Source organism: Sinohyriopsis cumingii, chromosome 11 (assembly GCF_028554795.1).
Source record: "Sinohyriopsis cumingii isolate HCF-2022 chromosome 11, ASM2855479v2, whole genome shotgun sequence".
NCBI classification, from domain to species: domain Eukaryota; kingdom Metazoa; phylum Mollusca; class Bivalvia; order Unionida; family Unionidae; genus Sinohyriopsis; species Sinohyriopsis cumingii.
In genome coordinates, this window is record NC_142971.1 from 602,818 (window position 1) to 629,990 (window position 27,173).

At 36.2% G+C, this 27,173-nt stretch overlaps 9 non-coding genes across 9 annotated transcripts; all 9 read right to left on the reverse strand.

Moving 5' to 3' along the window:
- Window positions 1–3,328: 3,328 nt before the first annotated feature.
- On the reverse strand, window positions 3,329–3,401 carry Trnar-ucu (transfer RNA arginine (anticodon UCU)). The gene has a single exon. It is a non-coding gene; the product is annotated as a tRNA-Arg (tRNA).
- A 2,598-nt stretch (window positions 3,402–5,999) lies between these two features.
- Trnar-ucu (transfer RNA arginine (anticodon UCU)) lies at window positions 6,000–6,072 on the reverse strand. Its single transcript has one exon. It is a non-coding gene; the product is annotated as a tRNA-Arg (tRNA).
- A 2,580-nt stretch (window positions 6,073–8,652) lies between these two features.
- On the reverse strand, window positions 8,653–8,725 carry Trnar-ucu (transfer RNA arginine (anticodon UCU)). Its single transcript has one exon. It is a non-coding gene; the product is annotated as a tRNA-Arg (tRNA).
- Window positions 8,726–11,299: 2,574 nt separating this feature from the next.
- Window positions 11,300–11,372, reverse strand: Trnar-ucu (transfer RNA arginine (anticodon UCU)). Its single transcript has one exon. It is a non-coding gene; the product is annotated as a tRNA-Arg (tRNA).
- Window positions 11,373–13,976: 2,604 nt separating this feature from the next.
- Window positions 13,977–14,049, reverse strand: Trnar-ucu (transfer RNA arginine (anticodon UCU)). The gene has a single exon. It is a non-coding gene; the product is annotated as a tRNA-Arg (tRNA).
- Window positions 14,050–16,629: 2,580 nt separating this feature from the next.
- Trnar-ucu (transfer RNA arginine (anticodon UCU)) lies at window positions 16,630–16,702 on the reverse strand. Its single transcript has one exon. It is a non-coding gene; the product is annotated as a tRNA-Arg (tRNA).
- Window positions 16,703–19,276: 2,574 nt separating this feature from the next.
- On the reverse strand, window positions 19,277–19,349 carry Trnar-ucu (transfer RNA arginine (anticodon UCU)). Its single transcript has one exon. It is a non-coding gene; the product is annotated as a tRNA-Arg (tRNA).
- Window positions 19,350–21,953: 2,604 nt separating this feature from the next.
- On the reverse strand, window positions 21,954–22,026 carry Trnar-ucu (transfer RNA arginine (anticodon UCU)). Its single transcript has one exon. It is a non-coding gene; the product is annotated as a tRNA-Arg (tRNA).
- Window positions 22,027–24,606: 2,580 nt separating this feature from the next.
- On the reverse strand, window positions 24,607–24,679 carry Trnar-ucu (transfer RNA arginine (anticodon UCU)). Its single transcript has one exon. It is a non-coding gene; the product is annotated as a tRNA-Arg (tRNA).
- Window positions 24,680–27,173: the final 2,494 nt, after the last annotated feature.

Below are 27,173 nucleotides of genomic sequence, written 5' to 3' on the forward strand. Positions count from 1 at the left end.
ACACTAGTCCCAGGATAATATCTCCGTTGAATGGGAGAAAGAAGTTCTACTCCGTATTCACCGAGCTTCATACTTATATCATCATCGGTGATGTATGCTGGTAAATGAAGAATTGACACAATAATAGTGTCTGAATATAAGATAGTACAATCAAAGTGTTCACTTCCAATATCAATTCCACACAAGATATTATATGCTACTTCCTTGCTCGGTAGTGTGACGTCATACAAATTTGCACCTTTGGGCACAACTGCATAGACCGACATATCTCCGGTTAATTCTTCTACACTTCTAATAATATCACTTGCCTTTATTTTCTTCACATCCTTTACATCAATCACCACGGTACATTCTTTCCCAAAACGACGAGAAGCTCCTTTCTTTCTATCGATGTTACTCGACATGCCATTCTTATTGCTAGCTATTGAACTGGTGTCATTAGAATTTGAGTCCCCTCCCTGTGCTGCTCGTGCAGCACGACCAGGCTTTGAATTCATTGTCACAGAAAATAGTATTTTGTGTGGTGGATAAAGTTATCCACACACACAAAATATATCTAACTTCTATATGAATGCGATCACACGAATCTAAAAAACGTACCTGTAACAACTTAAAACAGAAAAAATGTCTTTTAAAGGAATACAACTTGAAAATTCACGGAGCGATCATCAAACGTGTTTTCCATCTGATGTCATAACCGGAAGTCCTCTGGATTAGAAGTCCAGCGCGCTGTCCACTGCGCTACAGGGACGTTACATCCTACGTTTCTTCGTTCATTTCTAGTTTATTTAGCTCCATAATGATGAAGTAATATGAAGTGACATGGTTAAAAGATGATGAGATAGTTAAGTCAATTTATAGAATAACACTGAACTCAATTTTTCATCGAATGACTGTACGCTGGAACATGATCACGGTAACGAGGGTTATAGGGATAAATGGGTACATATCATGTTGTCATATCGCTAGCATACACTGTATAAGGAGTAATGGAAATTAAAAAAGTGATTACAAATCTATAACTAAAGAAGCATTTCATGTGTAGGCAAGACTGGGAAAATAAATAGAGGTATAACTTTGGGTATAAAGGCATCCTACTGCTTCATGATCCGAAAGCCCCACCCAAGGACACAACACAGGGGTATGAGTGCCAATAGGACTATTAGAGAATATAAGTATATTATATTGTGAATCAGAGGTGAATTGGACAAGGGGTCACTTAGCTACGATGTCGTAGCATCAACTTGATTTATTATGGTTGAGGGTACGAACTGATCCCATATCATCTAATATATCAAAAAAATAAAATCATCAGTTCAGAAAGAGTAAAAGTGTAAAATTCTACTACATAGGTATAATTATGTTGTGAAAGATGTTTGGCTTATTTTGAATTTATTACGACCTTACACGATAAGGTAAATTGGCATGGTTATACTAACATCACCGTCTCCGCCATGACAGATAACGCGAGACTCTCGCCGTGACCCCTTTTCTATATAATGCGTTCCAGACAATATATGGATATTCTACGCTATGTTATGATAAATCAAGTGGCGAGTAATGGCTTCTTGGTGGAATTTCAATGTTGCCGATCAACTGTATTTACTTTAAATGCGCTGAATTTCTCACTCACACCACGTTATATTTTGTAATGCGATTCGTTTACGTTTCAAAACAAGGCCTCAATGGTCTTTAAGGGCACACAAACAAGAGAGGCTGAGAATGGATGTAATTGTTTTTTGAACTAATATGGCGGACGATCTAAACGAAAATATCGGATAAATAAGGTAAACGATATTTTACAAATATTTTTAGAATGATTTGCCTTGCTTTCGGTATTATATAAAAGAACTACTCAATTTATTACATCATATGCAAGAAATATGTTTAAAATCTTGCCTACCCCTACATTAAAATTTCACGTCTGTCTTCAAACGTATGTTCCAAATATTTCAAAATTCCTTGACTCAATTGACAGAGAGAGAGAGAGATATTATCACTTGTTTGTCTTGAAATGATCCTTTGACAGTTTTATGTTATTGAAAATAGAACTAACCATTTGTACTATTGAAGAAGACTCTCTCTCTCTCTCTCCCTCTCTCTCTCTCTGTTTTTGTGTGACGGACACATTTTAAAGTACAGCCGTCAAATGGAATATTACTGAGTTTCAATGTTATTTCTGAACATTTTAACTTTACAAAATTATCGTAAAATATGGACATAAACCGTAACCGCTGACAGGATCGTTCCCGTTTCGATTGAATTAAATCGACTGACTTTAAATTATCTCCATCACCGCATGATCTCCAATGAAATTTCGTTCTTTAAACAGTTCACAGCTAAATTGCTTGTGTTTTGTTCCTCAGTCTCTGGATATCGAACTTTCAACAAACGTTCTGCCAAATGAATAAACGAAATCTCAGTAATCGACATATAAAATGGAACTTGCAGCATAAAGAGTTAGATTCAAGAAGTGAATTAAGAATTCTCGACATACGACATTGAAATGTCAAACGCTGCTGTGTAATTCAAACAACATAATGTAAAAATTCGACCAGGAAAATGAAATAGAATTTTAAGGACAAGTAACTGGATTGAGCTCGTGAAAGTGGAATTCTCGACATATGACAATACAATTTCAACTGCAACGTTCCCGTCAGACCATCGTTTTTCCGCTACGGCACTGTACCTCAGTCTATTCAGTTGAAAGACAATTTAGCCTCCTTTATTAGAATAGATGTCGGTTCCATCAACGCAATTCCTCGCGGATAAACTTTCTTAAAATTATATGACATTATATTAGGTTACTCAGAACATATTAAACACTTACCACAAACGGATATCTACATCAATATATCCTGAAATTGTTAAAGGCACGATATTTCATGCATGAAGGCATCCTCAAACTACGCATATTTCACCATATATATACTAAAAACTATTACATATCTTAGAATTAAAATCAACATCAAAATTAGTGTTACTGGCCCGTAACAATATCGACAGCCACGGTATGTCCTGCCTTATATATGCGTTATCTTGCGAAAAAATTATTTGATATATCTTTTGACGCAAAATTACAGCATAGGGAAAGAGGTGTATACACCCTCGCGTCACTAGCATCATGACACTGAAAAAGGAAATTGACAAATAACATCTGAAATCTTTCAAGCTGTTCCTAACTATATGTAAAACACAACAATCCTTTCATACAAACGTAGCACTGACAACGTTTGGTATCCAACTGGTAGTTTCGGGAGATTTAGGGGCTTAAGAATACCTGCTTCCTGCATGCACAGATGGATATGTAGTGTGACGCAAAATGGTACATCCCTGGCGGGATTCGAACCCGCGACCTCTGGATTAGAAGTCCAGCGCGCTATCCACTGCGCTACAGGGACGTTACATCCTACTTTTCTTCGTTCATTTCTAGTTTATTTAGCGCCATAAAGATGAAGTAATATGAAGTGACATGGTTAAAAGATGATGAGAGAGTTAAGTCAATTTATAGAATAACACTGAACTCAATTTTTCCATCGAATGACTGTACGCTGGAACATGATCACGGTAACGAGGGTTATAGGGATAAATGGGTACATATCATGTTGTCATATCGCTAGCATACACTGTATAAGGAGTAATGGAAATTAAAAAAGTGATTACAAATCTATAACTAAAGAAGCATTTCATGTGTAGGCAAGACTGGGAAAATAAATAGAGGTATAACTTTGGATATAAAGGCATCCTACGGCTTCATGTTCCGAAAGCCCCACCCAAGGACACAACACAGGGGTATGAGTGCCAATAGGACTAGTAGAGAATATAAGTATATTATATTGTGAATCAGAGGTGAATTGGACAAGGGGTCACTTAGCTACGATGTCGTAGCATCAACTTGATTTATTATGGTTGAGGGTACGAACTGATCCCATATCATCTAATATATCAAAACAATAAAATCATCAGTAAATTCAGAAAGAGTCAAAGTGTAAAATTCTACTACATAGGTATAATCATGTTGTGACAGATGTTTGGCTTATTTTGAATTTATTACTACCTTACACGATAAGGTAAATTGGCATGGTTATACTAACATCACCGTGTCCGCCATGACAGATAACGCGAGACTCTCGCCGTGACCCCTTTTCTATATAATGCGTTCCAGACAATATATGGATATTCTACGCTATGTTATGATAAATTAAGTGGCGAGTAATGGCTTCTTGGTGGAATTTCAATGTTGCCGATCAACTGTATTTACTTTAAATGCGCTGAATTTCTCACTCACACCACGTTATATTTTGTAATGCGATTCGTTTACGTTTCAAAACAAGGCCTCAATGGTCTTTAAGGGCACACAAACAAGAGAGGCTGAGAATGGATGTAATTGTTTTTTGAACTAATATGGCGGACGATCTAAACGAAAATATCGGATAAATAAGGTAAACGATATTTTACAAATATTTTTAGAATGATTTGCCTTGCTTTCGGTATTATATAAAAGAACTACTCAATTTATTACATCATATGCAAGAAATATGTTTAAAATCTTGCCTACCCCTACATTAAAATTTCACGTCTGTCTTCAAACGTATGTTCCAAATATTTCAAAAATCCTTGACTAAATCGAGAGAGAGAGAGAGAGAGAGAGAGAGAGAGAGATATTATGACTGGTATGTCTTGAAATGAAGCTTTGACAGTTTTATGTTATTGAAAATAGAACTCACCATTTGTACTATTGAAGAATACTCTCTCTCTCTCTCTCTCTCTCTCTCTCTGTGTTTTTGTGTGACGGACACATTTTAAAGTACAGCCCTCAAATGGAATATGACTGAGTTTCAATGTTATTTCTGAACATTTTAGCGTTTCAAAATTATCGTAAAAGATGGACATAAACCGTAACCGCTGACAGGATCGTTCCCGTTTCGATTGAATTAAATCGACTGACTTTAAATTATCTCCATCACCGCATGATCTCCAATGAAATTTCGTTCTTTAAACAGTTCACAGCTAAATTGCTTGTGTTTTGTTCCTCAATCTCTGGATATCGAACTTTCAACAAACGTTCTGCCAAATGAATAAACGAAATCTCAGTAATCGACATATAAAATAGAACTTGCTGCATAAAGAGTTAGATTCAAGAAGTGAATTAAGAATTCTCGACATACGACATTGAAATGTCAAACGCTGCTGTGTAATTCAAACAACATAATGTAAAAATTCGACCAGGAAAATGAAATAGAATTTTAAGGACAAGTAACTGGATTGAGCTCGTGAAAGTGGAATTCTCGACATATGACAATACAATTTCAACTGCAACGTTCCCGTCAGACCATCGTTTTTCCGCTACGGCACTGTACCTCAGTCTATTCAGTCGAAAGACAATTTAGCCTCCTCTATTAGAATAGATGTCGGTTCCATCAACGCAATTCCTCGCGGATAAACTTTCTTAAAATTATATGACATTATATTAGGTTACTCAGAACATATTAAACACTTACCACAAACGGATATCTACATCAATATATCCTGAAATTGTTAAAGGCACGATATTTCATGCATGAAGGCATCCTCAAACTACGCATATTTCACCATATATATACTAAAAACTATTACATATCTTAGAATTAAAATCAACATCAAAATTAGTGTTACTGGCCCGTAACAATATCGACAGCCACGGTATGTCCTGCCTTATATATGCGTTATCTTGCGAAAAAATTATTTGATATATCTTTTGACGCAAAATTACAGCATAGGGAAAGAGGTGTATACACCCTCGCGTCACTAGCATCATGACACTGAAAAAGGAAATTGACAAATAACATCTGAAATCTTTCAAGCTGTTCCTAACTATATGTAAAACACAACAATCCTTTCATACAAACGTAGCACTGACAACGTTTGGTATCCAACTGGTAGTTTCGGGAGATTTAGGGGCTTAAGAATACCTACTTCCTGCATGCACAGATGGATATGTAGTGTGACGCAAAATGGTACATCCCTGGCGGGACTCGAACCCGCGACCTCTGGATTAGAAGTCCAGCGCGCTATCCACTGCGCTACAGGGACGTTACATCCTACTTTTCTTCGTTCATTTCTAGTTTATTTAGCGCCATAAAGATGAAGTAATATGAAGTGACATGGTTAAAAGATGATGAGAGAGTTAAGTCAATTTATAGAATAACACTGAACTCAATTTTTCCATCGAATGACTGTACGCTGGAACATGATCACGGTAACGAGGGTTATAGGGATAAATGGGTACATATCATGTTGTCATATCGCTAGCATACACTGTATAAGGAGTAATGGAAATTAAAAAAGTGATTACAAATCTATAACTAAAGAAGCATTTCATGTGTAGGCAAGACTGGGAAAATAAATAGAGGTATAACTTTGGATATAAAGGCATCCTACGGCTTCATGTTCCGAAAGCCCCACCCAAGGACACAACACAGGGGTATGAGTGCCAATAGGACTAGTAGAGAATATAAGTATATTATATTGTGAATCAGAGGTGAATTGGACAAGGGGTCACTTAGCTACGATGTCGTAGCATCAACTTGATTTATTATGGTTGAGGGTACGAATTGATCCCATATCATCTAATATATCAAAAAAATAAAATCATCAGTTCAGAAAGAGTAAAAGTGTAAAATTCTACTACATAGGTATAATCATGTTGTGAAAGATGTTTGGCTTATTTTGAATTTATTACGACCTTACACGATAAGGTAAATTGGCATGGTTATACTAACATCACCGTGTCCGCCATGACAGATAACGCGAGACTCTCGCCGTGACCCCTTTTCTATATAATGCGTTCCAGACAATATATGGATATTCTACGCTATGTTATGATAAATCAAGTGGCGAGTAATGGCTTCTTGGTGGAATTTCAATGTTGCCGATCAACTGTATTTACTTTAAATGCGCTGAATTTCTCACTCACACCACGTTATATTTTGTAATGCGATTCGTTTACGTTTCAAAACAAGGCCTCAATGGTCTTTAAGGGCACACAAACAAGAGAGGCTGAGAATGGATGTAATTGTTTTTTGAACTAATATGGCGGACGATCTAAACGAAAATATCGGATAAATAAGGTAAACGATATTTTACAAATATTTCTAGAATGATTTGCCTTGCTTTCGGTATTATATAAAAGAACTACTCAATTTATTACATCATATGCAAGAAATATGTTTAAAATGTTGCCGACCCCTACATTACAATTTCACGTCTGTCTTCAAACGTATGTTCCAAATATTTCAAAATTCCTTGACTCAATTGACAGAGAGAGAGAGAGATATTATGACTTGTTTGTCTTGAAATGATGCTTTGACAGTTTTATGTTATTGAAAATAGAACTCACCATTTGTACTATTGAAGAGGACTCTCTCTCTCTCTCGCCCTCTCTCTCTCTCTCTGTTTTTGTGTGACGGACACATTTTAAAGTACAGCCCTCAAATGGAATATTACTGAGTTTCAATGTTATTTCTGAACATTTTAACGTTACAAAATTATCGTAAAATATGGACATAAACCGTAACCGCTGACAGGATCGTTCCCGTTTCGATTGAATTAAATCGACTGACTTTAAATTATCTCCATCACCGCATGATCTCCAATGAAATTTCGTTCTTTAAACAGTTCACAGCTAAATTGCTTGTGTTTTGTTCCTCAGTCTCTGGATATCGAACTTTCAACAAACGTTCTGCCAAATGAATAAACGAAATCTCAGTAATCGACATATAAAATGGAACTTGCAGCATAAAGAGTTAGATTCAAGAAGTGAATTAAGAATTCTCGACATACGACATTGAAATGTCAAACGCTGCTGTGTAATTCAAACAACATAATGTAAAAATTCGACCAGGAAAATGAAATAGAATTTTAAGGACAAGTAACTGGATTGAGCTCGTGAAAGTGGAATTCTCGACATATGACAATACAATTTCAACTGCAACGTTCCCGTCAGACCATCGTTTTTCCGCTACGGCACTGTACCTCAGTCTATTCAGTTGAAAGACAATTTAGCCTCCTTTATTAGAATAGATGTCGGTTCCATCAACGCAATTCCTCGCGGATAAACTTTCTTAAAATTATATGACATTATATTAGGTTACTCAGAACATATTAAACACTTACCACAAACGGATATCTACATCAATATATCCTGAAATTGTTAAAGGCACGATATTTCATGCATGAAGGCATCCTCAAACTACGCATATTTCACCATATATATACTAAAAACTATTACATATCTTAGAATTAAAATCAACATCAAAATTAGTGTTACTGGCCCGTAACAATATCGACAGCCACTGTATGTCCTGCCTTATATATGCGTTATCTTGCGAAAAAATTATTTGATATATCTTTTGACGCAAAATGACAGCATAGGGAAAGAGGTGTATACACCCTCGCGTCACTAGCATCATGACACTGAAAAAGGAAATTGACAAATAACATCTGAAATCTTTCAAGCTGTTCCTAACTATATGTAAAACACAACAATCCTTTCATACAAACGTAGCACTGACAACGTTTGGTATCCAACTGGTAGTTTCGGGAGATTTAGGGGCTTAAGAATACCTACTTCCTGCATGCACAGATGGATATGTAGTGTGACGCAAAATGGTACATCCCTGGCGGGATTCGAACCCGCGACCTCTGGATTAGAAGTCCAGCGCGCTATCCACTGCGCTACAGGGACGTTACATCCTACTTTTCTTCGTTCATTTCTAGTTTATTTAGCGCCATAAAGATGAAGTAATATGAAGTGACATGGTTAAAAGATGATGAGAGAGTTAAGTCAATTTATAGAATAACACTGAACTCAATTTTTCCATCGAATGACTGTACGCTGGAACATGATCACGGTAACGAGGGTTATAGGGATAAATGGGTACATATCATGTTGTCATATCGCTAGCATACACTGTATAAGGAGTAATGGAAATTAAAAAAGTGATTACAAATCTATAACTAAAGAAGCATTTCATGTGTAGGCAAGACTGGGAAAATAAATAGAGGTATAACTTTGGATATAAAGGCATCCTACTGCTTCATGTTCCGAAAGCCCCACCCAAGGACACAACACAGGGGTATGAGTGCCAATAGGACTAGTAGAGAATATAAGTATATTATATTGTGAATCAGAGGTGAATTGGACAAGGGGTCACTTAGCTACGATGTCGTAGCATCAACTTGATTTATTATGGTTGAGGGTACGAACTGATCCCATATCATCTAATATATCAAAACAATAAAATCATCAGTAAATTCAGAAAGAGTCAAAGTGTAAAATTCTACTACATAGGTATAATCATGTTGTGACAGATGTTTGGCTTATTTTGAATTTATTACTACCTTACACGATAAGGTAAATTGGCATGGTTATACTAACATCACCGTGTCCGCCATGACAGATAACGCGAGACTCTCGCCGTGACCCCTTTTCTATATAATGCGTTCCAGACAATATATGGATATTCTACGCTATGTTATGATAAATTAAGTGGCGAGTAATGGCTTCTTGGTGGAATTTCAATGTTGCCGATCAACTGTATTTACTTTAAATGCGCTGAATTTCTCACTCACACCACGTTATATTTTGTAATGCGATTCGTTTACGTTTCAAAACAAGGCCTCAATGGTCTTTAAGGGCACACAAACAAGAGAGGCTGAGAATGGATGTAATTATTTTTTGAACTAATATGGCGGACGATCTAAACGAAAATATCGGATAAATAAGGTAAACGATATTTTACAAATATTTCTAGAATGATTTGCCCTGCTTTCGGTATTATATAAAAGAACTACTCAATTTATTACATCATATGCAAGAAATATGTTTAAAATCTTGCCTACCCCTACATTAAAATTTCACGTCTGTCTTCAAACGTATGTTCCAAATATTTCAAAAATCCTTGACTAAATCGAGAGAGAGAGAGAGAGAGATATCATGACTTGTATGTCTTGAAATGAAGCTTTGACAGTTTTATGTTATTCAAAATAGAACTCACCATTTGCACTATTGAAGAATACTCTCTCTCTCTCTCTCTCTGTGTTTTTGTGTGACGGATACATTTTAAAGTACATCCGTCAAATGGAATATGACTGAGTTTCAATGTTATTTCTGAACATTTTAGCGTTTCAAAATTATCGTAAAAGATGGACATAAACCGTAACCGCTGACAGGATCGTTCCCGTTTCGATTGAATTAAATCGACTGACTTTAAATTATCTCCATCACCGCATGATCTCCAATGAAATTTCGTTCTTTAAACAGTTCACAGCTAAATTGCTTGTGTTTTGTTCCTCAATCTCTGGATATCGAACTTTCAACAAACGTTCTGCCAAATGAATAAACGAAATCTCAGTAATCGACATATAAAATGGAACTTGCAGCATAAAGAGTTAGATTCAAGAAGTGAATTAAGAATTCTCGACATACGACATTGAAATGTCAAACGCTGCTGTCTAATTCAAACAACATAATGTAAAAATTCGACCAGGAAAATGAAATAGAATTTTAAGGACAAGTAACTGGATTGAGCTCGTGAAAGTGGAATTCTCGACACATGACAATACAATTTCAACTGCAACGTTCCCGTCAGACCATCGTTTTTCCGCTACGGCACTGTACCTCAGTCTATTCAGTTGAAAGACAATTTAGCCTCCTTTATTAGAATAGATGTCGGTTCCATCAACGCAATTCCTCGCGGATAAACTTTCTTAAAATTATATGACATCATATTAGGTTACTCAGAACATATTAAACATTTACCACAAAGGGATATCTACATCAATATATCCTGAAATTGTTAAAGGCACGATATTTCATGCATGAAGGCATCCTCAAACTACGCATATTTCACCATATATATACTAAAAACTATTACATATCTTAGTATTAAAATCAACATCAAAATTAGTGTTACTGGCCCGTAACAATATCGACAGCCACGGTATGTCGTGCCTTATATATGCGTTATCTTGCGAAAAAATTATTTGATATATCTTTTGACGCAAAATTACAGCATAGGGAAAGAGGTGTATACACCCTCGCGTCACTAGCATCATGACACTGAAAAAGGAAATTGACAAATAACATCTGAAATCTTTCAAGCTGTTCCTAACTATATGTAAAACACAACAATCCTTTCATACAAACGTAGCACTGACAACGTTTGGTATCCAACTGGTAGTTTCGGGAGATTTAGGGGCTTAAGAATACCTGCTTCCTGCATGCACAGATGGATATGTAGTGTGACGCAAAATGGTACATCCCTGGCGGGATTCGAACCCGCGACCTGTGGATTAGAAGTCCAGCGCGCTATCCACTGCGCTAAAGGGACGTTACATCCTACTTTTCTTCGTTCATTTCTGGTTTATTTAGCGCCATAAAGATGAAGTAATATGAAGTGACATGGTTAAAAGATGATGAGAGAGTTAAGTCAATTTATAGAATAACACTGAACTCAATTTTTCCATCGAATGACTGTACGCTGGAACATGATCACGGTAACGAGGGTTATAGGGATAAATGGGTACATATCATGTTGTCATATCGCTAGCATACACTGTATAAGGAGTAATGGAAATTAAAAAAGTGATTACAAATCTATAACTAAAGAAGCATTTCATGTGTAGGCAAGACTGGGAAAATAAATAGAGGTATAACTTTGGATATAAAGGCATCCTACGGCTTCATGTTCCGAAAGCCCCACCCAAGGACACAACACAGGGGTATGAGTGCCAATAGGACTAGTAGAGAATATAAGTATATTATATTGTGAATCAGAGGTGAATTGGACAAGGGGTCACTTAGCTACGATGTCGTAGCATCAACTTGATTTATTATGGTTGAGGGTACGAACTGATCCCATATCATCTAATATATCAAAAAAATAAAATCATCAGTAAATTCAGAAAGAGTCAAAGTGTAAACTTCTACTACATAGGTATAATCATGTTGTGACAGATGTTTGGCTTATTTTGAATTTATTACGACCTTACACGATAAGGTAAATTGGCATGGTTATACTAACATAACCGTGTCCGCCATGACAGATAACGCGAGACTCTCGCCGTGACCCCTTTTCTATATAATGCGTTCCAGACAATATATGGATATTCTACGCTATGTTATGATAAATTAAGTGGCGAGTAATGGCTTCTTGGTGGAATTTCAATGTTGCCGATCAACTGTATTTACTTTAAATGCGCTGAATTTCTCACTCACACCACGTTATATTTTGTAATGCGATTCGTTTACGTTTCAAAACAAGGCCTCAATGGTCTTTAAGGGCACACAAACAAGAGAGGCTGAGAATGGATGTAATTATTTTTTGAACTAATATGGCGGACGATCTAAACGAAAATATCGGATAAATAAGGTAAACGATATTTTACAAATATTTCTAGAATGATTTGCCCTGCTTTCGGTATTATATAAAAGAACTACTCAATTTATTACATCATATGCAAGAAATATGTTTAAAATCTTGCCTACCCCTACATTAAAATTTCACGTCTGTCTTCAAACGTATGTTCCAAATATTTCAAAAATCCTTGACTAAATCGAGAGAAAGAGAGAGAGAGAGATATTATGACTTGTATGTCTTGAAATGAAGCTTTGACAGTTTTATGTTATTGAAAATAGAACTCACCATTTGTACTATTGAAGAATACTCTCTCTCTCTCTCTCTCTCTCTCTGTCTCTCTCTCTCTCTCTGTGTGTGTTTTTGTGTGACGGACACATTTTAAAGTACAGCCCTCAAATGGAATATGACTGAGTTTCAATGTTATTTCTGAACATTTTAGCGTTTCAAAATTATCGTAAAAGATGGACATAAACCGTAACCGCTGACAGGATCGTTCCCGTTTCGATTGAATTAAATCGACTGACTTTAAATTATCTCCATCACCGCATGATCTCCAATGAAATTTCGTTCTTTGAACAGTTCACAGCTAAATTGCCTGTGTTTTGTTCCTCAATCTCTGGATATCGAACTTTCAACAAACGTTCTGCCAAATGAATAAACGAAATCTCAGTAATCGACATATAAAATGGAACTTGCAGCATAAAGAGTTAGATTCAAGAAGTGAATTAAGAATTCTCGACATACGACATTGAAATGTCAAACGCTGCTGTGTAATTCAAACAACATAATGTAAAAATTCGACCAGGAAAATGAAATAGAATTTTAAGGACAAGTAACTGGATTGAGCTCGTGAAAGTGGAATTCTCGACACATGACAATACAATTTCAACTGCAACGTTCCCGTCAGACCATCGTTTTTCCGCTACGGCACTGTACCTCAGTCTATTCAGTTGAAAGACAATTTAGCCTCCTTTATTAGAATAGATGTCGGTTCCATCAACGTAATTCCTCGCGGATAAACTTTCTTAAAATTATATGACATTATATTAGGTTACTCAGAACATATTAAACATTTACCACAAAGGGATATCTACATCAATATATCCTGAAATTGTTAAAGGCACGATATTTCATGCATGAAGGCATCCTAAAACTACGCATATTTCACCATATATATACTAAAAAGTATTACATATCTTAGTATTAAAATCAACATCAAAATTAGTGTTACTGGCCCGTAACAATATCGACAGCCACGGTATGTCCTGCCTTATATATGCGTTATCTTGCGAAAAAATTATTTGATATATCTTTTGACGCAAAATGACAGCATAGGGAAAGAGGTGTATACACCCTCGCGTCACTAGCATCATGACACTGAAAAAGGAAATTGACAAATAACATCTGAAATCTTTCAAGCTGTTCCTAACTATGTGTAAAACACAACAATCCTTTCATACAAACGTAGCACTGACAACGTTTGGTATCCAACTGGTAGTTTCGGGAGATTTAGGGGCTTAAGAATACCTGCTTCCTGCATGCACAGATGGATATGTAGTGTGACGCAAAATGGCACATCCCTGGCGGGATTCGAACCCGCGACCTCTGGATTAGAAGTCCAGCGCGCTATCCACTGCGCTACAGGGACGTTACATCCTACTTTTCTTCGTTCATTTCTAGTTTGTTTAGCGCCATAAAGATGAAGTAATATGAAGTGACATGGTTAAAAGATGATGAGAGAGTTAAGTCAATTTATAGAATAACACTGAAGTCAATTCTTCCATCGAATGACTGTACGCTGGAACATGATCACGGTAACGAGGGTTATAGGGATAAATGGGTACATATGATGTTGTCATATAGCTAGCATACACTGTATAAGGAGTAATGGAAATTAAAAAAGTGATTACAAATCTATAACTAAAGAAGCATTTCATGTGTAGGCAAGACTGGGAAAATAAATAGAGGTATAACTTTGGATATAAAGGCATCCTACGGCTTCATGTTCCGAAAGCCCCACCCAAGGACACAACACAGGGGTATGAGTGCCAATAGGACTAGTAGAGAATATAAGTATATTATATTGTGAATCAGAGGTGAATTGGACAAGGGGTCACTTAGCTACGATGTCGTAGCATCAACTTGATTTATTATGGTTGAGGGTACGAACTGATCCCATATCATCTAATATATCAAAAAAATAAAATCATCAGTTCAGAAAGAGTAAAAGTGTAAAATTCTACTACATAGGTATAATCATGTTGTGAAAGATGTTTGGCTTATTTTGAATTTATTACGACCTTACACGATAAGGTAAATTGGCATGGTTATACTAACATCACCGTGTCCGCCATGACAGATAACGCGAGACTCTCGCCGTGACCCCTTTTCTATATAATGCGTTCCAGACAATATATGGATATTCTACGCTATGTTATGATAAATCAAGTGGCGAGTAATGGCTTCTTGGTGGAATTTCAATGTTGCCGATCAACTGTATTTACTTTAAATGCGCTGAATTTCTCACTCACACCACGTTATATTTTGTAATGCGATTCGTTTACGTTTCAAAACAAGGCCTCAATGGTCTTTAAGGGCACACAAACAAGAGAGGCTGAGAATGGATGTAATTGTTTTTTGAACTAATATGGCGGACGATCTAAACGAAAATATCGGATAAATAAGGTAAACGATATTTTACAAATATTTCTAGAATGATTTGCCTTGCTTTCGGTATTATATAAAAGAACTACTCAATTTATTACATCATATGCAAGAAATATGTTTAAAATCTTGCCTACCCCTACATTAAAATTTCACGTCTGTCTTCAAACGTATGTTCCAAATATTTCAAAAATCCTTGACTCAATTGACAGAGAGAGAGAGAGATATTATGACTTGTTTGTCTTGAAATGATTCTTCGACAGTTTTATGTTATTGAAAATAGAACTCACCATTTGTACTATTGAAGAAGACTCTCTCTCTCTCTCTCCCTCTCTCTCTCTCTCTGTTTTTGTGTGACGGACACATTTTAAAGTACAGCCCTCAAATCGAATATGACTGAGTTTCAATGTTATTTCTGAACATTTTAACGTTACAAAATTATCGTAAAATATGGACATAAACCGTAACCGCTGACAGGATCGTTCCCGTTTCGATTGAATTAAATCGAGTGACTTTAAATTATCTCCATCACCGCATGATCTCCAATGAAATTTCGTTCTTTAAACAGTTCACAGCTAAATTGCTTGTGTTTTGTTCCTCAATCTCTGGATATCGAACTTTCAACAAACGTTCTGCCAAATGAATAAACGAAATCTCAGTAATCGACATATAAAATGGAACTTGCAGCATAAAGAGTTAGATTCAAGAAGTGAATTAAGAATTCTCGACATACGACATTGAAATGTCAAATGCTGCTGTGTAATTCAAACAACATAATGTAAAAATTCGACCAGGAAAATGAAATAGAATTTTAAGGACAAGTAACTGGATTGAGCTCGTGAAAGTGGAATTCTCGACACATGACAATACAATTTCAACTGCAACGTTCCCGTCAGACCATCGTTTTTCCGCTACGGCACTGTACCTCAGTCTATTCAGTTGAAAGACAATTTAGCCTCCTTTATTAGAATAGATGTCGGTTCCATCAACGCAATTCCTCGCGGATAAACTTTCTTAAAATTATATGACATTATATTAGGTTACTCAGAACATATTAAACACTTACCACAAACGGATATCTACATCAATATATCCTGAAATTGTTAAAGGCACGATATTTCATGCATGAAGGCATCCTCAAACTACGCATATTTCACCATATATATACTAAAAGCTATTACATATCTTAGAATTAAAATCAACATCAAAATTAGTGTTACTGGCCCGTAACAATATCGACAGCCACGGTATGTCCTGCCTTATATATGCGTTATCTTGCGAAAAAATTATTTGATATATCTTTTGACGCAAAATGACAGCATAGGGAAAGAGGTGTATACACCCTCGCGTCACTAGCATCATGACACTGAAAAAGGAAATTGACAAATAACATCTGAAATCTTTCAAGCTGTTCCTAACTATATGTAAAACACAACAATCCTTTCATACAAACGTAGCACTGACAACGTTTGGTATCCAACTGGTAGTTTCGGGAGATTTAGGGGCTTAAGAATACCTACTTCCTGCATGCACAGATGGATATGTAGTGTGACGCAAAATGGTACATCCCTGGCGGGATTCGAACCCGCGACCTCTGGATTAGAAGTCCAGCGCGCTATCCACTGCGCTACAGGGACGTTACATCCTACTTTTCTTCGTTCATTTCTAGTTTATTTAGCGCCATAAAGATGAAGTAATATGAAGTGACATGGTTAAAAGATGATGAGAGAGTTAAGTCAATTTATAGAATAACACTGAACTCAATTTTTCCATCGAATGACTGTACGCTGGAACATGATCACGGTAACGAGGGTTATAGGGATAAATGGGTACATATCATGTTGTCATATCGCTAGCATACACTGTATAAGGAGTAATGGAAATTAAAAAAGTGATTACAAATCTATAACTAAAGAAGCATTTCATGTGTAGGCAAGACTGGGAAAATAAATAGAGGTATAACTTTGGATATAAAGGCATCCTACTGCTTCATGTTCCGAAAGCCCCACCCAAGGACACAACACAGGGGTATGAGTGCCAATAGGACTAGTAGAGAATATAAGTATATTATATTGTGAATCAGAGGTGAATTGGACAAGGGGTCACTTAGCTACGATGTCGTAGCATCAACTTGATTTATTATGGTTGAGGGTACGAACTGATCCCATATCATCTAATATATCAAAACAATAAAATCATCAGTAAATTCAGAAAGAGTCAAAGTGTAAAATTCTACTACATAGGTATAATCATGTTGTGACAGATGTTTGGCTTATTTTGAATTTATTACTACCTTACACGATAAGGTAAATTGGCATGGTTATACTAACATCACCGTGTCCGCCATGACAGATAACGCGAGACTCTCGCCGTGACCCCTTTTCTATATAATGCGTTCCAGACAATATATGGATATTCTACGCTATGTTATGATAAATTAAGTGGCGAGTAATGGCTTCTTGGTGGAATTTCAATGTTGCCGATCAACTGTATTTACTTTAAATGCGCTGAATTTCTCACTCACACCACGTTATATTTTGTAATGCGATTCGTTTACGTTTCAAAACAAGGCCTCAATGGTCTTTAAGGGCACACAAACAAGAGAGGCTGAGAATGGATGTAATTATTTTTTGAACTAATATGGCGGACGATCTAAACGAAAATATCGGATAAATAAGGTAAACGATATTTTACAAATATTTCTAGAATGATTTGCCCTGCTTTCGGTATTATATAAAAGAACTACTCAATTTATTACATCATATGCAAGAAATATGTTTAAAATCTTGCCTACCCCTACATTAAAATTTCACGTCTGTCTTCAAACGTATGTTCCAAATATTTCAAAAATCCTTGACTAAATCGAGAGAGAGAGAGAGAGAGATATCATGACTTGTATGTCTTGAAATGAAGCTTTGACAGTTTTATGTTATTCAAAATAGAACTCACCATTTGCACTATTGAAGAATACTCTCTCTCTCTCTCTCTCTGTGTTTTTGTGTGACGGATACATTTTAAAGTACATCCGTCAAATGGAATATGACTGAGTTTCAATGTTATTTCTGAACATTTTAGCGTTTCAAAATTATCGTAAAAGATGGACATAAACCGTAACCGCTGACAGGATCGTTCCCGTTTCGATTGAATTAAATCGACTGACTTTAAATTATCTCCATCACCGCATGATCTCCAATGAAATTTCGTTCTTTAAACAGTTCACAGCTAAATTGCTTGTGTTTTGTTCCTCAATCTCTGGATATCGAACTTTCAACAAACGTTCTGCCAAATGAATAAACGAAATCTCAGTAATCGACATATAAAATGGAACTTGCAGCATAAAGAGTTAGATTCAAGAAGTGAATTAAGAATTCTCGACATACGACATTGAAATGTCAAACGCTGCTGTCTAATTCAAACAACATAATGTAAAAATTCGACCAGGAAAATGAAATAGAATTTTAAGGACAAGTAACTGGATTGAGCTCGTGAAAGTGGAATTCTCGACACATGACAATACAATTTCAACTGCAACGTTCCCGTCAGACCATCGTTTTTCCGCTACGGCACTGTACCTCAGTCTATTCAGTCGAAAGACAATTTAGCCTCCTTTATTAGAATAGATGTCGGTTCCATCAACGCAATTCCTCGCGGATAAACTTTCTTAAAATTATATGACATCATATTAGGTTACTCAGAACATATTAAACATTTACCACAAAGGGATATCTACATCAATATATCCTGAAATTGTTAAAGGCACGATATTTCATGCATGAAGGCATCCTCAAACTACGCATATTTCACCATATATATACTAAAAACTATTACATATCTTAGTATTAAAATCAACATCAAAATTAGTGTTACTGGCCCGTAACAATATCGACAGCCACGGTATGTCGTGCCTTATATATGCGTTATCTTGCGAAAAAATTATTTGATATATCTTTTGACGCAAAATTACAGCATAGGGAAAGAGGTGTATACACCCTCGCGTCACTAGCATCATGACACTGAAAAAGGAAATTGACAAATAACATCTGAAATCTTTCAAGCTGTTCCTAACTATATGTAAAACACAACAATCCTTTCATACAAACGTAGCACTGACAACGTTTGGTATCCAACTGGTAGTTTCGGGAGATTTAGGGGCTTAAGAATACCTGCTTCCTGCATGCACAGATGGATATGTAGTGTGACGCAAAATGGTACATCCCTGGCGGGATTCGAACCCGCGACCTGTGGATTAGAAGTCCAGCGCGCTATCCACTGCGCTAAAGGGACGTTACATCCTACTTTTCTTCGTTCATTTCTGGTTTATTTAGCGCCATAAAGATGAAGTAATATGAAGTGACATGGTTAAAAGATGATGAGAGAGTTAAGTCAATTTATAGAATAACACTGAACTCAATTTTTCCATCGAATGACTGTACGCTGGAACATGATCACGGTAACGAGGGTTATAGGGATAAATGGGTACATATCATGTTGTCATATCGCTAGCATACACTGTATAAGGAGTAATGGAAATTAAAAAAGTGATTACAAATCTATAACTAAAGAAGCATTTCATGTGTAGGCAAGACTGGGAAAATAAATAGAGGTATAACTTTGGATATAAAGGCATCCTACGGCTTCATGTTCCGAAAGCCCCACCCAAGGACACAACACAGGGGTATGAGTGCCAATAGGACTAGTAGAGAATATAAGTATATTATATTGTGAATCAGAGGTGAATTGGACAAGGGGTCACTTAGCTACGATGTCGTAGCATCAACTTGATTTATTATGGTTGAGGGTACGAACTGATCCCATATCATCTAATATATCAAAAAAATAAAATCATCAGTAAATTCAGAAAGAGTCAAAGTGTAAACTTCTACTACATAGGTATAATCATGTTGTGACAGATGTTTGGCTTATTTTGAATTTATTACGACCTTACACGATAAGGTAAATTGGCATGGTTATACTAACATAACCGTGTCCGCCATGACAGATAACGCGAGACTCTCGCCGTGACCCCTTTTCTATATAATGCGTTCCAGACAATATATGGATATTCTACGCTATGTTATGATAAATTAAGTGGCGAGTAATGGCTTCTTGGTGGAATTTCAATGTTGCCGATCAACTGTATTTACTTTAAATGCGCTGAATTTCTCACTCACACCACGTTATATTTTGTAATGCGATTCGTTTACGTTTCAAAACAAGGCCTCAATGGTCTTTAAGGGCACACAAACAAGAGAGGCTGAGAATGGATGTAATTATTTTTTGAACTAATATGGCGGACGATCTAAACGAAAATATCGGATAAATAAGGTAAACGATATTTTACAAATATTTCTAGAATGATTTGCCCTGCTTTCGGTATTATATAAAAGAACTACTCAATTTATTACATCATATGCAAGAAATATGTTTAAAATCTTGCCTACCCCTACATTAAAATTTCACGTCTGTCTTCAAACGTATGTTCCAAATATTTCAAAAATCCTTGACTAAATCGAGAGAAAGAGAGAGAGAGAGATATTATGACTTGTATGTCTTGAAATGAAGCTTTGACAGTTTTATGTTATTGAAAATAGAACTCACCATTTGTACTATTGAAGAATACTCTCTCTCTCTCTCTCTCTCTCTCTGTCTCTCTCTCTCTCTCTGTGTGTGTTTTTGTGTGACGGACACATTTTAAAGTACAGCCCTCAAATGGAATATGACTGAGTTTCAATGTTATTTCTGAACATTTTAGCGTTTCAAAATTATCGTAAAAGATGGACATAAACCGTAACCGCTGACAGGATCGTTCCCGTTTCGATTGAATTAAATCGACTGACTTTAAATTATCTCCATCACCGCATGATCTCCAATGAAATTTCGTTCTTTGAACAGTTCACAGCTAAATTGCCTGTGTTTTGTTCCTCAATCTCTGGATATCGAACTTTCAACAAACGTTCTGCCAAATGAATAAACGAAATCTCAGTAATCGACATATAAAATGGAACTTGCAGCATAAAGAGTTAGATTCAAGAAGTGAATTAAGAATTCTCGACATACGACATTGAAATGTCAAACGCTGCTGTGTAATTCAAACAACATAATGTAAAAATTCGACCAGGAAAATGAAATAGAATTTTAAGGACAAGTAACTGGATTGAGCTCGTGAAAGTGGAATTCTCGACACATGACAATACAATTTCAACTGCAACGTTCCCGTCAGACCATCGTTTTTCCGCTACGGCACTGTACCTCAGTCTATTCAGTTGAAAGACAATTTAGCCTCCTTTATTAGAATAGATGTCGGTTCCATCAACGTAATTCCTCGCGGATAAACTTTCTTAAAATTATATGACATTATATTAGGTTACTCAGAACATATTAAACATTTACCACAAAGGGATATCTACATCAATATATCCTGAAATTGTTAAAGGCACGATATTTCATGCATGAAGGCATCCTAAAACTACGCATATTTCACCATATATATACTAAAAAGTATTACATATCTTAGTATTAAAATCAACATCAAAATTAGTGTTACTGGCCCGTAACAATATCGACAGCCACGGTATGTCCTGCCTTATATATGCGTTATCTTGCGAAAAAATTATTTGATATATCTTTTGACGCAAAATGACAGCATAGGGAAAGAGGTGTATACACCCTCGCGTCACTAGCATCATGACACTGAAAAAGGAAATTGACAAATAACATCTGAAATCTTTCAAGCTGTTCCTAACTATGTGTAAAACACAACAATCCTTTCATACAAACGTAGCACTGACAACGTTTGGTATCCAACTGGTAGTTTCGGGAGATTTAGGGGCTTAAGAATACCTGCTTCCTGCATGCACAGATGGATATGTAGTGTGACGCAAAATGGCACATCCCTGGCGGGATTCGAACCCGCGACCTCTGGATTAGAAGTCCAGCGCGCTATCCACTGCGCTACAGGGACGTTACATCCTACTTTTCTTCGTTCATTTCTAGTTTGTTTAGCGCCATAAAGATGAAGTAATATGAAGTGACATGGTTAAAAGATGATGAGAGAGTTAAGTCAATTTATAGAATAACACTGAACTCAATTCTTCCATCGAATGACTGTACGCTGGAACATGATCACGGTAACGAGGGTTATAGGGATAAATGGGTACATATGATGTTGTCATATAGCTAGCATACACTGTATAAGGAGTAATGGAAATTAAAAAAGTGATTACAAATCTATAACTAAAGAAGCATTTCATGTGTAGGCAAGACTGGGAAAATAAATAGAGGTATAACTTTGGATATAAAGGCATCCTACGGCTTCATGTTCCGAAAGCCCCACCCAAGGACACAACACAGGGGTATGAGTGCCAATAGGACTAGTAGAGAATATAAGTATATTATATTGTGAATCAGAGGTGAATTGGACAAGGGGTCACTTAGCTACGATGTCGTAGCATCAACTTGATTTATTATGGTTGAGGGTACGAACTGATCCCATATCATCTAATATATCAAAAAAATAAAATCATCAGTTCAGAAAGAGTAAAAGTGTAAAATTCTACTACATAGGTATAATCATGTTGTGAAAGATGTTTGGCTTATTTTGAATTTATTACGACCTTACACGATAAGGTAAATTGGCATGGTTATACTAACATCACCGTGTCCGCCATGACAGATAACGCGAGACTCTCGCCGTGACCCCTTTTCTATATAATGCGTTCCAGACAATATATGGATATTCTACGCTATGTTATGATAAATCAAGTGGCGAGTAATGGCTTCTTGGTGGAATTTCAATGTTGCCGATCAACTGTATTTACTTTAAATGCGCTGAATTTCTCACTCACACCACGTTATATTTTGTAATGCGATTCGTTTACGTTTCAAAACAAGGCCTCAATGGTCTTTAAGGGCACACAAACAAGAGAGGCTGAGAATGGATGTAATTGTTTTTTGAACTAATATGGCGGACGATCTAAACGAAAATATCGGATAAATAAGGTAAACGATATTTTACAAATATTTCTAGAATGATTTGCCTTGCTTTCGGTATTATATAAAAGAACTACTCAATTTATTACATCATATGCAAGAAATATGTTTAAAATCTTGCCTACCCCTACATTAAAATTTCACGTCTGTCTTCAAACGTATGTTCCAAATATTTCAAAAATCCTTGACTCAATTGACAGAGAGAGAGAGAGATATTATGACTTGTTTGTCTTGAAATGATTCTTCGACAGTTTTATGTTATTGAAAATAGAACTCACCATTTGTACTATTGAAGAAGACTCTCTCTCTCTCTCTCCCTCTCTCTCTCTCTCTGTTTTTGTGTGACGGACACATTTTAAAGTACAGCCCTCAAATCGAATATGACTGAGTTTCAATGTTATTTCTGAACATTTTAACGTTACAAAATTATCGTAAAATATGGACATAAACCGTAACCGCTGACAGGATCGTTCCCGTTTCGATTGAATTAAATCGAGTGACTTTAAATTATCTCCATCACCGCATGATCTCCAATGAAATTTCGTTCTTTAAACAGTTCACAGCTAAATTGCTTGTGTTTTGTTCCTCAATCTCTGGATATCGAACTTTCAACAAACGTTCTGCCAAATGAATAAACGAAATCTCAGTAATCGACATATAAAATGGAACTTGCAGCATAAAGAGTTAGATTCAAGAAGTGAATTAAGAATTCTCGACATACGACATTGAAATGTCAAATGCTGCTGTGTAATTCAAACAACATAATGTAAAAATTCGACCAGGAAAATGAAATAGAATTTTAAGGACAAGTAACTGGATTGAGCTCGTGAAAGTGGAATTCTCGACACATGACAATACAATTTCAACTGCAACGTTCCCGTCAGACCATCGTTTTTCCGCTACGGCACTGTACCTCAGTCTATTCAGTTGAAAGACAATTTAGCCTCCTTTATTAGAATAGATGTCGGTTCCATCAACGCAATTCCTCGCGGATAAACTTTCTTAAAATTATATGACATTATATTAGGTTACTCAGAACATATTAAACACTTACCACAAACGGATATCTACATCAATATATCCTGAAATTGTTAAAGGCACGATATTTCATGCATGAAGGCATCCTCAAACTACGCATATTTCACCATATATATACTAAAAGCTATTACATATCTTAGAATTAAAATCAACATCAAAATTAGTGTTACTGGCCCGTAACAATATCGACAGCCACGGTATGTCCTGCCTTATATATGCGTTATCTTGCGAAAAAATTATTTGATATATCTTTTGACGCAAAATGACAGCATAGGGAAAGAGGTGTATACACCCTCGCGTCACTAGCATCATGACACTGAAAAAGGAAATTGACAAATAACATCTGAAATCTTTCAAGCTGTTCCTAACTATGTGTAAAACACAACAATCCTTTCATACAAACGTAGCACTGACAACGTTTGGTATCCAACTGGTAGTTTCGGGAGATTTAGGGGCTCAAGAATACCTGCTTCCTGCATGCACAGATGGATATGTAGTGTGACGCAAAATGGTACATCCCTGGCGGGATTCGAACCCGTTACCTCTGGATTAGAAGTCCAGCGCGCTATCCACTGCGCTACAGGGACGTTACATCCTACTTTTCTTCGTTCATTTCTAGTTTATTTAGCGCCATAAAGATGAAGTAATATGAAGTGACATGGTTAAAAGATGATGAGAGAGTTAAGTCAATTTATAGAATAACACTGAACTCAATTTTTCCATCGAATGACTGTACGCTGGAACATGATCACGGTAACGAGGGTTATAGGGATAAATGGGTACATATCATGTTGTCATATCGCTAGCATACACTGTATAAGGAATAATGGAAATTAAAAAAGTGATTACAAATCTATAACTAAAGAAGCATTTCATGTGTAGGCAAGACTGGGAAAATAAATAGAGGTATAACTTTGGGTATAAAGGCATCCTACTGCTTCATGTTCCGAAAGCCCCACCCAAGGACACAACACAGGGGTATGAGTGCCAATAGGACTAGTAGAGAATATCAGTATATTATATTGTGAATCAGAGGTGAATTGGACAAGGGGTCACTTAGCTACGATGTCGTAGCATCAACTTGATTTATTATGGTTGAGGGTACGAACTGATCCCATATCATCTAATATATCAAAAAAATAAAATCATCAGTAAATTCAGAAAGAGTCAAAGTGTAAAATTCTACTACATAGGTATAATCATGTTGTGAAAGATGTTTGGCTTATTTTGAATTTATTACTACCTTACACGATAAGGTAAATTGGCATGGTTATACTAACATCACCGTGTCCGCCATGACAGATAACGCGAGACTCTCGCCGTGACCCCTTTTCTATATAATGCGTTCCAGACAATATATGGATATTCTACGCTATGTTATGATAAATTAAGTGGCGAGTAATGGCTTCTTGGTGGAATTTCAATGTTGCCGATCAACTGTATTTACTTTAAATGCGCTGAATTTCTCACTCACACCACGTTATATTTTGTAATGCGAGTCGTTTACGTTTCAAAACAAGGCCTCGATGGTCTTTAAGGGCACACAAACAAGAGAGGCTGAGAATGGATGTAATTATTTTTTGAACTAATATGGCGGACGATCTAAACGAAAATATCGGATAAATAAGGTAAACGATATTTTACAAATATTTCTAGAATGATTTGCTCTGCTTTCGGTATTATATAAAAGAACTACTCAATTTATTACATCATATGCAAGAAATATGTTTAAAATCTTGCCTACCCCTACATTAAAATTTCACGTCTGTCTTCAAACGTATGTTCCAAATATTTCAAAAATCCTTGACTAAATCGAGAGAGAGAGAGAGAGAGAGAGAGAGATAGTATGACTTGTATGTCTTGAAATGAAGCTTTGACAGTTTTATGTTATTGAAAATAGAACTCACCATTTGTACTATTGAAGAATACTCTCTCTCTCTCTCTCTCTCTCTCTCTCTCTGTGTTTTTGTGTGACGGACACATTTTAAAGTACAGCCCTCAAATGGAATATGACTGAGTTTCAATGTTATTTCTGAACATTTTAGCGTTTCAAAATTATCGTAAAAGATGGACATAAACCGTAACCGCTGACAGGATCGTTCCCGTTTCGATTGAATTAAATCGACTGACTTTAAATTATCTCCATCACCGCATGATCTCCAATGAAATTTCGTTCTTTAAACAGTTCACAGCTAAATTGCTTGTGTTTTGTTCCTCAATCTCTGGATATAGAACTTTCAACAAACGTTCTGCCAAATGAATAAACGAAATCTCAGTAATCGACATATAAAATGGAACTTGCAGCATAAAGAGTTAGATTCAAGAAGTGAATTAAGAATTCTCGACATACGACATTGAAATGTCAAACGCTGCTGTGTAATTCAAACAACATAATGTAAAAATTTGACCAGGAAAATGAAATAGAATTTTAAGGACAAGTAACTGGATTGAGCTCGTGAAAGTGGAATTCTCGACACATGACAATACAATTTCAACTGCAACGTTCCCGTCAGACCATCGTTTTTCCGCTACGGCACTGTACCTCAGTCTATTCAGTTGAAAGACAATTTAGCCTCTTTTATTAGAATAGATGTCGGTTCCATCAACGCAATTCCTCGCGGATAAACTTTCTTAAAATTATTTGACATTATATTAGGTTACTCAGAACATATTAAACATTTACCACAAAGGGATATCTACATCAATATATCCTGAAATTGTTAAAGGCACGATATTTCATGCATGAAGGCATCCTCAAACTACGCATATTTCACCATATATATACTAAAAAGTATTACATATCTTAGTATTAAAATCAACATCAAAATTAGTGTTACTGGCCCGTAACAATATCGACAGCCACGGTATGTCGTGCCTTATATATGCGTTATCTTGCGAAAAAATTATTTGATATATCTTTTGACGCAAAATGACAGCATAGGGAAAGAGGTGTATACACCCTCGCGTCACTAGCATCATGACACTGAAAAAGGAAATTGACAAATAACATCTGAAATCTTTCAAGCTGTTCCTAACTATGTGTAAAACACAACAATCCTTTCATACAAACGTAGCACTGAC